The sequence below is a fragment of the Mobula hypostoma genome, chromosome 10 (genome assembly GCF_963921235.1).
Source record: "Mobula hypostoma chromosome 10, sMobHyp1.1, whole genome shotgun sequence".
Classification (NCBI taxonomy): domain Eukaryota; kingdom Metazoa; phylum Chordata; class Chondrichthyes; order Myliobatiformes; family Myliobatidae; genus Mobula; species Mobula hypostoma.
Window position 1 is genome coordinate 134119747 of NC_086106.1, and position 13296 is coordinate 134133042.

Consider the following 13296-nt stretch of genomic DNA (forward strand, 5'->3'; position numbering starts at 1 on the left):
TCATTGAATTCTAAGTAAAGACCAATTAAAAAAAAAAATTGTTCCTTAAAATAGGAATCTTTGAGTAGACTTGAATTTAGTTTTCATATAGTATTCTATGGTTGTAGGTCAAAATCAACAGATAAATATACAGGTGCCTGGTCACTGACATCTATTGTCCCAATTCCACAGGTGTTTATTTTGTCTTTACCTTTTCCAAATGTTATGAAATAGTCTATTCTTGTATATACAGAAAGGGGGGCAGAATAATGAGTGTTATCCCTTCTGTTGGGGAAAACATCCTTCCATATATCAATTAGACCAACATCCTCAAAAAGTGTTATCTTTCTTATGTAAGGACTTTGTTTCATCAGTTTTTCTGTTGGAGAGTCTAACTTTGGTTGTAATTGTAAATTTAAGTCTCCCCCACATATCAAGAGACCCTCTGTTTTCGTTACCATAATATTAGTAATTTTCTGGAAGAAACTAATATCACTTCCTGGGGGTGTGTGTATAGAAACATAGAAACATAGAAAATAGGTGCAGGAGTAGGCCATTTGGCCCTTCGAGCCTGCACCACCATTCAGTATGATCATGGCTGATCATCCAACTCAGAACCCTGTACCAGCCTTCCCTCCATACCCCCTGATCCCTTCAGCCACAAGGGCCATAACTAACTCCCTCTTAAATATAGCCAATGAACTGGCCTCAACTGTTTCCTGTGGCAGAGAATTCCACAGATTCACCACTCTCTGTGTGAAGAAGTTTTTCCTCATCTCGGTCCTAAAAGGCTTCCCCTTTATCCTCAACCTGTGACCCCTCGTTCCGGACTTCCCCAACATCGGGAACAATCTTCCTGCATCTAGCCTGTCCAATCCCTTTAGGATTTTATATGTTTCAATAAGATCCCCCCTCAATCTTCTAAATTCCAGTGAGTATAAGCCTAGTCGATCCAGTCTTTCATCATATGAAAGTCCTGCCAACCCAGGAATCAATCTGGTGAACCTTCTTTGTACTCCCTCTATGGCAAGAATGTCTTTCCTCAGATTAGGGGACCAAAACTGCACACAATACTCCAGGTGTGGTCTCACCAAGGCCTTGTACAACTGCAGTAGTACCTCCCTGCTCCTGTACTCAAATCCTCTCACTATAAATGCCAGCATACCATTCGCCTTTTTCACTGCCTGCTGTACCTGCATGCCCACTTTCAATGACTGGTGTATAATGACACCCAGGTCTCGTTGCACCTCCCCTTTTCCTAATCGGCCACCATTCAGATAATAATCTGTTTTCCTGTTTTTGCCACCAAAGTGGATAACTCACATTTATCCACATTAAATTGCATCTGCCATGAACTTGCCCACTCACCTAACCTATCCAAGTCACCCTGCATCCTCTTAGCATCCTCCTCACAGCTAACACTGCTGCCCAGCTTCGTGTCATCCGCAAACTTGGAGATGCTGCATTTAATTCCCTCATCCAAGTCATTAATATATATTGTAAACAACTGGGGTCCCAGCACTGAGCCTTGCGGTACCCCACTAGTCACTGCCTGCCATTCTGAAAAGGTTCTGTTTATTCCCACTCTTTGCTTCCTATCTGCTAACCAATTATCTATCCACATCAATACCTTACCCCCAATACCGTGTGCTTTAAGTTTGCACACTAATCTCCTGCGTGGGACCTTGTCAACAGCCTTTTGGAAATCCAAATATACCACATCCACTGGTTCTCCCCTATCCACTCTACTAGTTACATCCTCAAAAAATTCTATGAGATTCGTCAGACATGATTTTCCTTTCACAAATCCATGCTGACTTTGTCCGATGATTTCACCGCTTTCCAAATGTGCTGTTATCATATCTTTGATAACTGACTCTAGCATTTTCCCCACCACCGATGTTAGGCTAACCAGTCTATAATTCCCCGGTTTCTCTCTCTCTCCTTTTTTAAAAAGTGGGGTTACATTAGCCACCCTCCAATCCTCAGGAACTAGTACAGGATCTAAAGAGTTTTGAAAAATTATCACTAATGCATCCACTATTTCTTGGGCTACTTCCTTAAGCACTCTGGGATGCAGACCATCAGGCCCTGGGGATTTATCTGCTTTTAATCCCTTCAATTTACCTAACACCACTTCCCTACTAACATGTATTTCACTCAGTTCCTCCATCTCACTGGACCCTCTGTCCCTTACTATTTCTGGAAGATTATTTATGTCCTCCTTAGTGAAGACAGAACCAAAGTAATTATTCAATTGGTCTGCCATGTCCTTGCTCCCCATAATCAATTCACCTGTTTCTGTCTGTAGGGGACCTACATTTGTCTTAACCAATCTTTTTCTTTTCACATATCTATAAAAGCTTTTACAGTCAGTTTTTATGTTCCCTGCCAGTTTTCTCTCATGATCTTTTTTCCCCTTCCTAATTAAGCCCTTTGTCCTCCTCTGCTGGACTCTGAATTTCTCCCAGTCCTCAGGTGAGCCGCTTTTTCTGGCTAATTTGTATGCTTCTTCTTTGGAATTGATACTATCCCTAATTTCCCTTGTCAGCCACGGGTGCACTACCTTCCTTGATTTATTCTTTTGCCAAACTGGGATGAACAATTGTTGTAGTTCATCCACGTGATCTTTAAATGCTTGCCATTGCATATATTCAGTAAAGTAACTGGATTTCCATGTATATTCCCCCCTACCAGAATATATCTGCCCTCCTTATCTCCCATTTTGAATACTTTTTCAAAATTTAGCTTGCTTGAGATGAGAATAGCAACTGCTCTTCTATGTCCTGATTTATATGAGGAGAAAAACAAATTAGTGAAGCCCATTACAAGCCAGTCCTGACGAAGGATCTCGGCCCGGAACATCGACTGTACCTCTTCCTATAGATGCTGCCTGGCCTGCTGCGTTCACCAGCAACTTTGATGTGTGTTGCTTGAATTTCCAGCATCTGCAGAATTCCTCGTGTTTACGTTAGTGAAGCCTGTTCTCTTTAATTTTCCATGCTCATTATCACTTAAATGAGTTTCCTGTAAATATTCCTTTTCTTTTCTGCTTGCTCTTTTTTCATTTTTGATAGAATTTTACTTCGTTTGATTGGATTTAACAGCCCATTGACATTAAAAGAAATGAATTTTACTTTGTCCTTAGCCATGTGTATTTATTTGTCAGTATATCACTGAAATTTGCAGAATATAACTTAATCGATCTACTCCCTGAACAAATAAGAACCAAAAAACACAAATAATAAAAAAAAGGTAACAAAGGTGTGATTCCAAGGCTGGGGTCTCTAGTTGACCCTGGGTTGAGCTAGTGGAATCATCTAGCCGTGGGGGACAGCCCCTCCTACCTGGGCCCCACGCTGCAGTACCTATAAAAGTAAGTAAAAAAAAAACTATGTCCATTACACAAAAATGCTGTCCCTGTGTATTCCTCCCATGTATATATATAATACTCATTTAGGTGGGGAAAAAGGGTGAATGAATGAATAAAAAAAAATAAGTAATATAAAATCCACATTATAATACGTATTTCTCGAGATTGGTATATCCCCGTCTATTTTTGCTTCCGTTTAGTTTATCAGCACTTTTAAAGTTAGCCAAACCCTATGGCTCTTCTGGAGGAGGTGAGGGCTGTCCTCGGAGAACTCACAGTCTCTTCCTAATATCCTTGTCTCGTCCTCTTCCCGTCCCCTGCTTTCTCGGTTCTCTTACTATTTCCCAAGCAGCTCGGGACAACTGCTCAGCCACACTTTCCCTTGGTCCGACCACGCTAACGGGCAGTCCTCTGTTGTTCATGTCTGTAGTCACCTCCTCCACCGTCTGATATAGCTGTATCCCACCTGCGTAAAATACTCTCAGTTTAGCAAGGTATGGGGTTTGGAATTTAATCTTTTGTTGCTTTAATATTCGTTTCGCTTCAGAATATTCCTTCCGTTTCTGTAGGACCGCCGGGGGGACAGCATGATCGAAATATATTAACTTCCCGTTCCAAAACATCCTCTTCTTACCCCAGGCCCTTCATAGAATCTCCGCCTTGCTCTTGAATCGAAGGAATCTCAGTACTATTGAACGCGGGTTACTTTCTCTGTCTCCGGGAGGCCGCGGGACGAGCGCACGATGCGCCCTCTCGATTTCAATCTCCATAGTCGGGGGAATCTCCAGCGCTTCCCGCAGCAACTTTTCTACAAACTCCATCATCAACAATCCCTCCGCTCCTTCGGGAACATTATAAGTCCTGGTATTTTTCTGTCGCGATCTTCCCTCCCGACTTGATATCATTGAGTTGCTGTTTTATATCTTTTTGAAATCCCCGTATCTCTTCCAGAATTTTTATCGTATCAGCCGCTGCGCCTGCACGACGCCCCGCGTCAGCTTGGCCACCAGGCGCACGTGTAGGAGAGACGCGCGTTACACCTCTCTCTGGCTGTGGGTTGAGAAGTGATGCTTTTATATCTCCATTCTTTTTCCCCATTCTTGCTCCCTTATCAATTCAGTTATTTTCGCAAGATCTTATACTTGATGGATTAATGGGGCCAAATATGCGTTTTCCAGAGGAGCTGTTCATTTCAGCTGCCATTCTGGATGACGACGCCACCAGAACCCAGGTAGTTCTAAGGTAGGGATATGTTTGGCACAACTTTGTGGGCCGAAGGGCCTGTATTGTGCTGTAGGTTTTCTATGTTTCCAAATGACATCCACTCCCTCTCTTTTGTCCATCTGCCTGTTACTTTGAAGAATTCCAACAGATTTGTCAGGCAAGATTTCCCTTTACAGAAACCATGCTGACTTGGACTTATTTTATCATTAGTCTGCAGGTACCCCAACTTCATCCTTAATAATAGACGCCAGCACTTTCCCAACCACTGAGGTTTGGCTAACTGGCCTATAATTTCCTCTCCTTTGCCTTCCTCCCTTCTTAAAGAGTGGAGTGACATTTGCAATTTTCCAGTCCTCTGGAACCATGCCAGAATCAAGTGATTCTTGAAAGATCATGACCAATGCATCAGTTATCTCTTCAGCAACCTCTTTCAGGACTCTGGGATGTAGGCCATCTGGTCCAGGTGACTTATCTATCTTAAGACCTTTGAGTTTGTAATAGCGATAGACATAGAAGACATAGAAAACCTACGGTTATCCATAGCCCTTTATTTTTTCAAGCTCCATGTACCTATCCAGGGATCTCTTAAAAGACCCTACAGTATTCGCCTCCACCACTGTCCCCGGCAGCCCATTCCACGCACTCACCACTCTCTGTATAAAAAACTTACCCCTGACATCTCCTCTGTATCTACTTCCTGTACAGACACCCTGAGCCAATAGACTGGTCCTGGACTTATGAGTTTGCATTTTGCTGTTTGATTGTTGGTGGTTTTTGTATTGCTATAATTACGCTCTATTCTTGGTTGGTGTGGCTGTAATGAAACCAAATTTCCCTCAGGATTAATAAAGTATATCTATCTATCTATCTATCTTCCAAACACCTTTAAACTGTGCCCTCTCATGTTAGCCATTTCAGCCCTGGGAAAAAGCCTTTGACTATCCACACGATCAATGCCTCTCATCATCTTATACACCAATGGCACCCACTCCTGCCCCCTGACACTCATGGAACTCTAGCATACAGTTAGTGTCTTCCACAGTAAAGACTGAAGTGAAGTACTCATTAAGTTCATCTGCCATTTCTTTGTCCCCCATTACTACCTCACCAGCATCATTTTCCAGTGGTCCAAGATCAACTTCTCACTCCATTTTGCTACATTATTTGCCCCTTCCTTGGCTTTTATGCAGTCCTTAACTTCCCATCAACCATGGCTGCCTACCCCTATCATTTGTGAACAACTTCTTCTGTGGGACATATCTATCTTGCGCCTTGTGGACTATTCCCAGAAACCTCAGCCATCTCTGTTCTGCTGTCAGCCCCGCCAGTATTCCCTCCAATCCACCTGGGCAAGCTCCTCTCTTGTACCTCTGTAATTCCCTTTATTCCATTGTGATACTGATACGTGTGACTTGTACTTCTCCCTCTCAAATTGCAGTATGAATTCAATCGTATGATGATCACTGCCTCCTAAGGGCTCCTTTACATTAAGCTTCCAAATAAAATCTGTGTAATTACACAACACTCATTCGAAGATAGCCTTCCCCGAGTAGGCTCAAGCACAAGCTGCTCTAAAATGCCATTTCGCAGGCATTCACCAAATTCTCTCTCTTGCCATCCGACACCAAACTAATTTTCCCGATCTCCTTACATATTGAAGACCCCCATTATAATTGTGGCGTTACATGCCTTTTCCAGCTCCCTTTGCAATCTCAACCCCACATCTTTGCTACTATTTGGAGGCCTATATTTGATTCCCATAACTCCACCCACAAAGATTCAACATTCTATGTCACCTCTTTCTAAAGATGTAATTCCATCTCTTACCAACAGGGCCACACCAATGCCTATGCCTTCCTTCCTGTCCTTTCGATACAAAGTATATCCTTTGATGTAAAGCTCCCAACTATGGCCTTTTTTCAGCCTTTTGGTACACTGTGGTTCTTCTTGTTTCTCTGGTGCAACTTTAACTCTTTGTTCTGTCTGCAGTTGTACCCAATCATTGACTAGTCCTTCCTTCCATTCATATTACATATTGCATCATCTGCTTGTAAACCTTCTGGCTCATCCTCAGCTCTAACAGACTGCTTTCCGTCCCCTGCCATGTGAGCTTAAAGCCACCCTGCTTGAGGTTTACTTATCCTGGCCCTCCATGGATTGTAGTCTTTCATAGCCATTCGGCACAGAAACAGCCCATCACATTCATACTGATCTTTTGCCCATCTACACATTTAAGTCTGTTGTCTTGAATGCCTCTTAAACATAGGGAGTATACAGTATCTGAGTCAGGCAGCAAGTTCCAGATATCCATCCCTCTGTTTGTAATAAAGCTTTCCTCTCAAATCCCTGTAAAACTTCTTCACTCAGACTCAGAGGCTCTGAGCCTCCTCATGGCTGTTAACCACTTCCATCCCTCATTTGAAATGTTGGAGGTCCCTCAGAACTCATGCACAGAATGTCCAGTAGGGAGGCAGGCTATTCATCTCTCTACTTAATGCTAACCTCTTTGTTGCTGGCTCCCACTTCTCCCCATCACCCCTCCACCCACCAGTGTTTATCTGGCTTCTTTCTAACCTCTCCTCATGTTTTTGGACTCTTTCCGTAAGCTGTTCGTATCCACCCCGGACCTGATCGATGTTGGAAGCCTCACTGGTTCAGCTGGTGAGTTCATTGTGAACTCCATCCATTTTGTCTGTTATTTAGTTCCATTGACCTGAAGTATCAAAGCTGTGACAACTGAATCAGATGGCTAACACGAGAGGGCACAGTTTTAAGGTGCTTGCAAACAGGTACCGAGGAGATGTCAGGGATAAGTTTTTCACGCGGAGAGTGGTGAGTGCGTGGAATGGGCCTGCACAGCTGTCTGTGACAATGAATTCCACAGATTCATCACCTTCTGGCTAAAGGCTTGAGGTTTTATAAGGCATTGGACAAATGCATCGAGTATTTTCAGCAGTTTTGGGCTCGGTATCTAAGAAAAGATGTGCTGGCATTGGAGAGGGTACAAAGGAGGTCCACGAGAATGATCCCAGAAATGAAAGGGTTAACATGCGAAGAGCGTTCGGTGGCTCTGGGCCTGTACTCTCTGGAGTTCAGAATAACGAGGGGGGATCTCACTGAAACCTGTCAAATACTGGAGGACCGAGACAGATGAGTGGACGAGTCTCAGACCAGAGGGCACAACCCCAGAATAGAGGGATATCCATTTATTACAGTTGTGGAGGAATTTCTTTAGCCAGAGAGGGGTGAATCTGTGGAATTCGTTGCTGTGGAAGCCTAGTCATTGGGAATATCTAAGGCAGAGATTGATAGGTTCTTGATTAGTCAGGGCATCAAAATTTACGGGGTGAAGGCAGGAGAGTGGGGTGGAGAGGGATAATAAATCAGCTGTGATGGAATGGCAGAGGAGACTTGATGGGCTGAATGGCCTAATTTGCTCTGATGTCTTATGGTCTTGCAGTGTAGCTTTTCAGAACCGCCTGCACCTTGAGTCACCGGAGGGGGGAGGGGCCAGAATACCTCGCGGCTCTGCCAGGTTGTACAAAAAGTAATCCTGGATCTCTCTCCCACCCACTGTGGCGCTTTAGCATCACGCAGAGGTGTAACTATGGAAGAGGCATGTAATCATTCATGTCTATCTTTTTGCTTCAGGCGCATGTCTGACTGGTGACATTTACTCTAAAAATGCTTGTTGTTGCTCTCTGGGCTGATGGGAGGGAGCTCGATGCAGAAGTTCTCTGAGTGCATTGTAAATCTGCATTTTCCACTGGAGCGCTGTTCAGGAAAGTATGATTGTAGAATTGTTCGTGATAATATGTGAAGGAGAGGAATAAAGAGCTAGCTCAGCTGGTTGGAATGTAGGTACGGTGGAATTTGTAAGTGGGTGATAGTATTAAATACCTTTTCCACACACAGTTTCCAATGAAAATGTTAAGTTCTCAGAGAACTTGCAGAGTTTAACTTTTGTCAGTCTTTGCTGATACTTCAGCCTGATTGAGCTGTACGGGCCCCATACCCAGTCTGCTCTGCAGCCAGAATGAACTCCACGTCCCACTGAACTGGATATGGTTTCAGCTGCTGTGCTGGCACACACCAAGTCCCAGCTACCTTAGACCATGAGACATTGGAGCAGAATGAGGCCATTTTACACCATTCCATCAGGACTAATTTATCACCCCTCTCAACCCCATTTCCCTAACTACTTCTTGTAACCTTTGACACCCTGACAAATTAAGAACCAATCAACCTCCGCTTTAAATATACGCAGTGACTAGGCCTGCACAGCTGCCTGTGGCAATGAATTCCACAGGTTCACCACCCTCTAGCTAAAGAATTTGTTTCCTCAACTCTGTTCTAAATAGACGTCCCTCTATTCTGAGGCTGTGCCCTCTGGTCCTAGACTCCCCCACTTTTGGAAATGTCCTCTCCACATCCACTTTATCAAGGCCTTTCCACATTGGAAAAGTTTCAATGAGACCCACCCCCCCCATTCTTCTAAATTCGAGCAAGTACAGGCCCAGAGTCGTCAAATGCTTTTCATACGTTAACCCTTTCATTTCTGGAATAACTCTTGTGGATCTCCTCTGGACCCTTTGCAATACCAGCACATCTTTTCTCAGGTAAGGGGCCCCAAACTGCTGACTATTCTCCAAGTGCGGTCTGACCAAAGCGTTATAGAGCCTTAGCACTTCATCCTTGCTCTTATGTTCTGCACTGCATCTACACACCTCCCCCTGTGCTCTTCTGCAATAGCGCTCTCTCTGACGTCGGATGGGGTTGTGGGGATGTGTGCAAAAATCCCTTGTTAGTGTGGGGGGAGGGTTTCAGGAGGGGTGTGTGTGTGTGCGCGCGCGGGGGGGGGGGGTGTTACTGGAGAGGGAAAAGAAAGGGAAGATCCCAAGAATGGGATATGATTTCACAATCAGGAATCTGTGTTTCACTGAAATTCTTGAGGGAAGACTTGACAGAGCTATACAGAATTGAGTGGTATAGATAGGGTAAATGCAAGCAGGGTTGTTTCACTGAGGTTTGGTGGGTGGGACTACAACAAGAGGTCATGGGTTAAGGATGAAAAGTGAAAAGTTTAAAGGGAACGTGAGGGGAACATCTTCACTCAGAGAGCGGTGTGAGCTGCCAGCACAAGTGTTACATACAGGATTGATTTCACCATTGAAGAGAAATGTGGATAGGTACAGTACATGGATATGGTCTGGGTGCCAGTGTGGGCAGATGAATAGATTGGCATGGACTAGATGAGATTATTTCTGTGCTGTGGTGTTCTATGACTCCATGCTGAGCTTGTCTCCCACTGCAGATCTCCTCTGGGGAGCTGCTGCTTCTGGTGAGATCAGTGACGAGGTGAGGTGTGGGGTTTGGCGAAGGTCTGGGTTCCAGAATTTAGACCCGGCACCGGTGAAGGACCAAGTCAGCAAGATGTGGGGCTGTGGGGGCAATCTGAAGACAGATTGTGCCTGGCGGTCCTGTCCTTAGAGGTAGAGTTGTCAGATTTGGGAGGTTCACGGAGCCAGTTACCACCCTCTGTAAAGGTCGTTACCTACCGGGTCAGTGTTGGATTAGAGTCCATGTTGTTTTTCCTTGTAGTTTTAGCTTTCTTTATGCTTGCTTATGTGTTTGCATAATCAACCATTTGTCTGTAATCGTTTCGTAACTATTTGTTTCTATACATCTGTCATTTATTTGTCTGCAGAGCTGAAGTATGAATCAGTCACTGTTCACACAAACACAAGAGATTCTGCAGATGCTGGAAATCCAAAACAACACACACCAAATGCTAGAGGAACTCAGCAAGTCAGGCAGCATCTGAAGAAATGACAAACAGTCGATGTTAGGGTCAAGATGAGTCTTTGCCCAAAATGTAGACTATTTATTCCTCTCCATAGATGCTGCCTGACCTTTTGAGTTCCTTCACCATTTTGTGTGCAGTAGCTGCTGGCAGATTTTTTTTATTCAAAGCCGTTCAAACTGGTTTGCAGTGTAGAAGGAGAGCACGTGGTCAAGTTCCTTTGTAACTTCTTTACTGGTGCAGGCTGACCCAGTCTGACCCCTACAGTGATGAACTGCTAATAAACCCGCTGCAACCACAAGATTTTTGCCTCATTCTTGACTTCTGAAGAATCTTCCCAACAACACCATCTCCAGATTGAATAGCAGTGACGATGGATGTCACCTCAGCCCAGAGCCCAGTTCCAGAAATTCTCCGCTCTTACTGACTGAAGCCCATTACCCTTACTGGTTATAGACCACTGACAGCAGCCCGCCAGAGAATCCTCCGCCCTCGACCGTTCTTTCAAGTTGTCCCCAGGTGTAGCCCATCTTCGAAGATCCTGCCTCTCCCAGGGATGAGGTCTTCGGAGTTTCTATTGACACTTAGGACCGAGATTAGGAAAAACTTCTTCACACAGAGAGTGGTGAATCTGTGGAATTCTCTGCCACAGGAAACAGTTGAGGCCAGTTCATTGGCTATATTTAAGAGGGAGTTAGATATGGCCCTTGTGGCTACGGGGGTCAGGGGGTATGGAGGGAAGGCTGGGGCGGGGTTCTGAGTTGGATGATCAGCCATGATCATAATAAATGGCGGTGCAGGCTCGAAGGGCCAAATGGCCTACTCCTGCACCTATTTTCTATGTTTCTATGTTTCTATTTCTGACACACTGGAGGCTGTGGTAAAACAAAGGACCCTCCAGAAAATTCTGGCAATTCTGTACAATGTTTCTCACCCTCTGCATGCCACATTGGCTGAACAGAGGAGCACTTTTATCAATAGACTAAGAAAATTGCACTGTTTCACAGAGCGCTGTATGAGGTCATTCTTTCCCTTGACCACTAGGCTCTATAATGAGTCAACCTATAGCCAAGGAAATGATGGCCCCCTCCTGTTAGACTGTTATTAACCTCTATTTACCAGACCTCTGTTTACCACACCCTGCTATCGCAGACGCCCTGTGCATTACTGTGCAATACTACCATCACTTCCTATCTGGATGATGTGAATGTGCACCCATTACTGTATAATATTATGGTAATGCGTGTGCTACCATCTTATAAGTGAACTTGTAAATCTTGTACATCTTATTTTTAAGGTAACTTATTCTTTTTTACTTCACTTCTAATATTTATATCTGTGCACTTGTAATTTTACTGTGACACTGTAATTTCCTTTGGGGTCAATGAAGTGTCCACCTCTCTATCTAGTGCACAGTGAGGAGGGCTATCGTGGATTTCAGAAGGATCTGCAGCAGCTGGAAAAGTAAGCTGAGAAATGGCAGATGGAATTTAATGCAGACAATTGTGAGGTTTTGCAATTTGGTAGGACCAACCAGGGTAGGTCTCATACAGTGAACAGTGGGGCACTGAGGAGTGTGGTAGAACAAAGGGGTCTGGGAATACAAGTCCATGATTCATTGAAGGTGGTGTCACAGGTAGATTGGTTCATAAAGAAAGCTTTTGTCACATTGACTTTCATAAATCAATGCATTGAGTACAAAGGAGACGGGATGTTATGTTGAAGATTTATAGGAAGTTGGTGAGGCCTAATTTGGAGTATCGTGTGCAGTTTTGGTCACCTATCGGCAGGAAAGATGCAAATAAAGTTCAAAGAGTACAGAGAAACTTTACATGGACGTTGCTGGGTCTGGATGACCTAAATTATAAGGAAAGACGGAGTAAGTTAGAACTTCATTCCTTGGAACGTAGAAGATTGAGAGGAGATTTGAAAAGAGGTATACAAAATTATGAGGGGTATTGACAGGGTAAATGCAAGCAGGCTTTTCCCACTGAGGTTGTGTGGGACTGCAACCAGAGGTCATAGGTTAAGAGTGAAAGGTGAAAAGTTTAAGGGGAACATGAAGGGAAATTTCTTCATTCAGAGGGTTGTGAGAGTGTGGAATGAGCTGCCACACAAATGGTTCAAGCAAGCTCGATTTCAAGGATTAAAAAAAGTTTGGATAGGTACATGGATAATAGGGGTATGGAGGGCTATGGTCTTGATGCAGCTTGATGGGAGTGGGTAGTTTAAATGGTTTTGACGTGGACTACATGGGCTGATGGGCCTGTTTCTGTGCTGTGCTTCTGGATGACTCTATGACTGTAACATCTCTCCATAACTCAGTCCCTTGAGTCCTGGAAACGTCCTCATAACAACGTACGTACAATGGTGGATAGGTGCCTGGATGGAAGTACTGGGGAAGACTGTGGTCCGGGTGCGGGGCACTGGAACAGACAGTTTAAATGGTTTGGCATGGATTAGATGGACTGAAGGGCCTGTTTTCTGTACTGTGACTCTAACTCAGAACATCAAGCAGTGTTTATGGAAAGGAATATGTTTCAGGCTGAGACCCGATTCCTCATAAACCCTTTCCAGCTTATGGCTTCTTTCCTATTGCATGGTTCATCACAGGTAAAGCCCTCCCCAGTACTGAGCACACCTACAAGGAGCACTGACATAAGAAAGTAGCATCCATCATCCAGGCCATAGCCTCTTCCCTCTTCCCTCAGGAAGAAGGTATATGAGCCTTAGTTCCCACACCACCAGGTTCAGGAACAGTTGTTACCCGTCAAACATCAGGCTCTTGAACCAGCGTGGATAACTTCGCTCACCTCAAGACTGAACTGATTCCACAACCTATAGATTTCAAGGACTCTACAAATCATGTTCTCAGTACTTTTTGTTTAATTTTCACTATTTGTCTTCTTTTGTACAT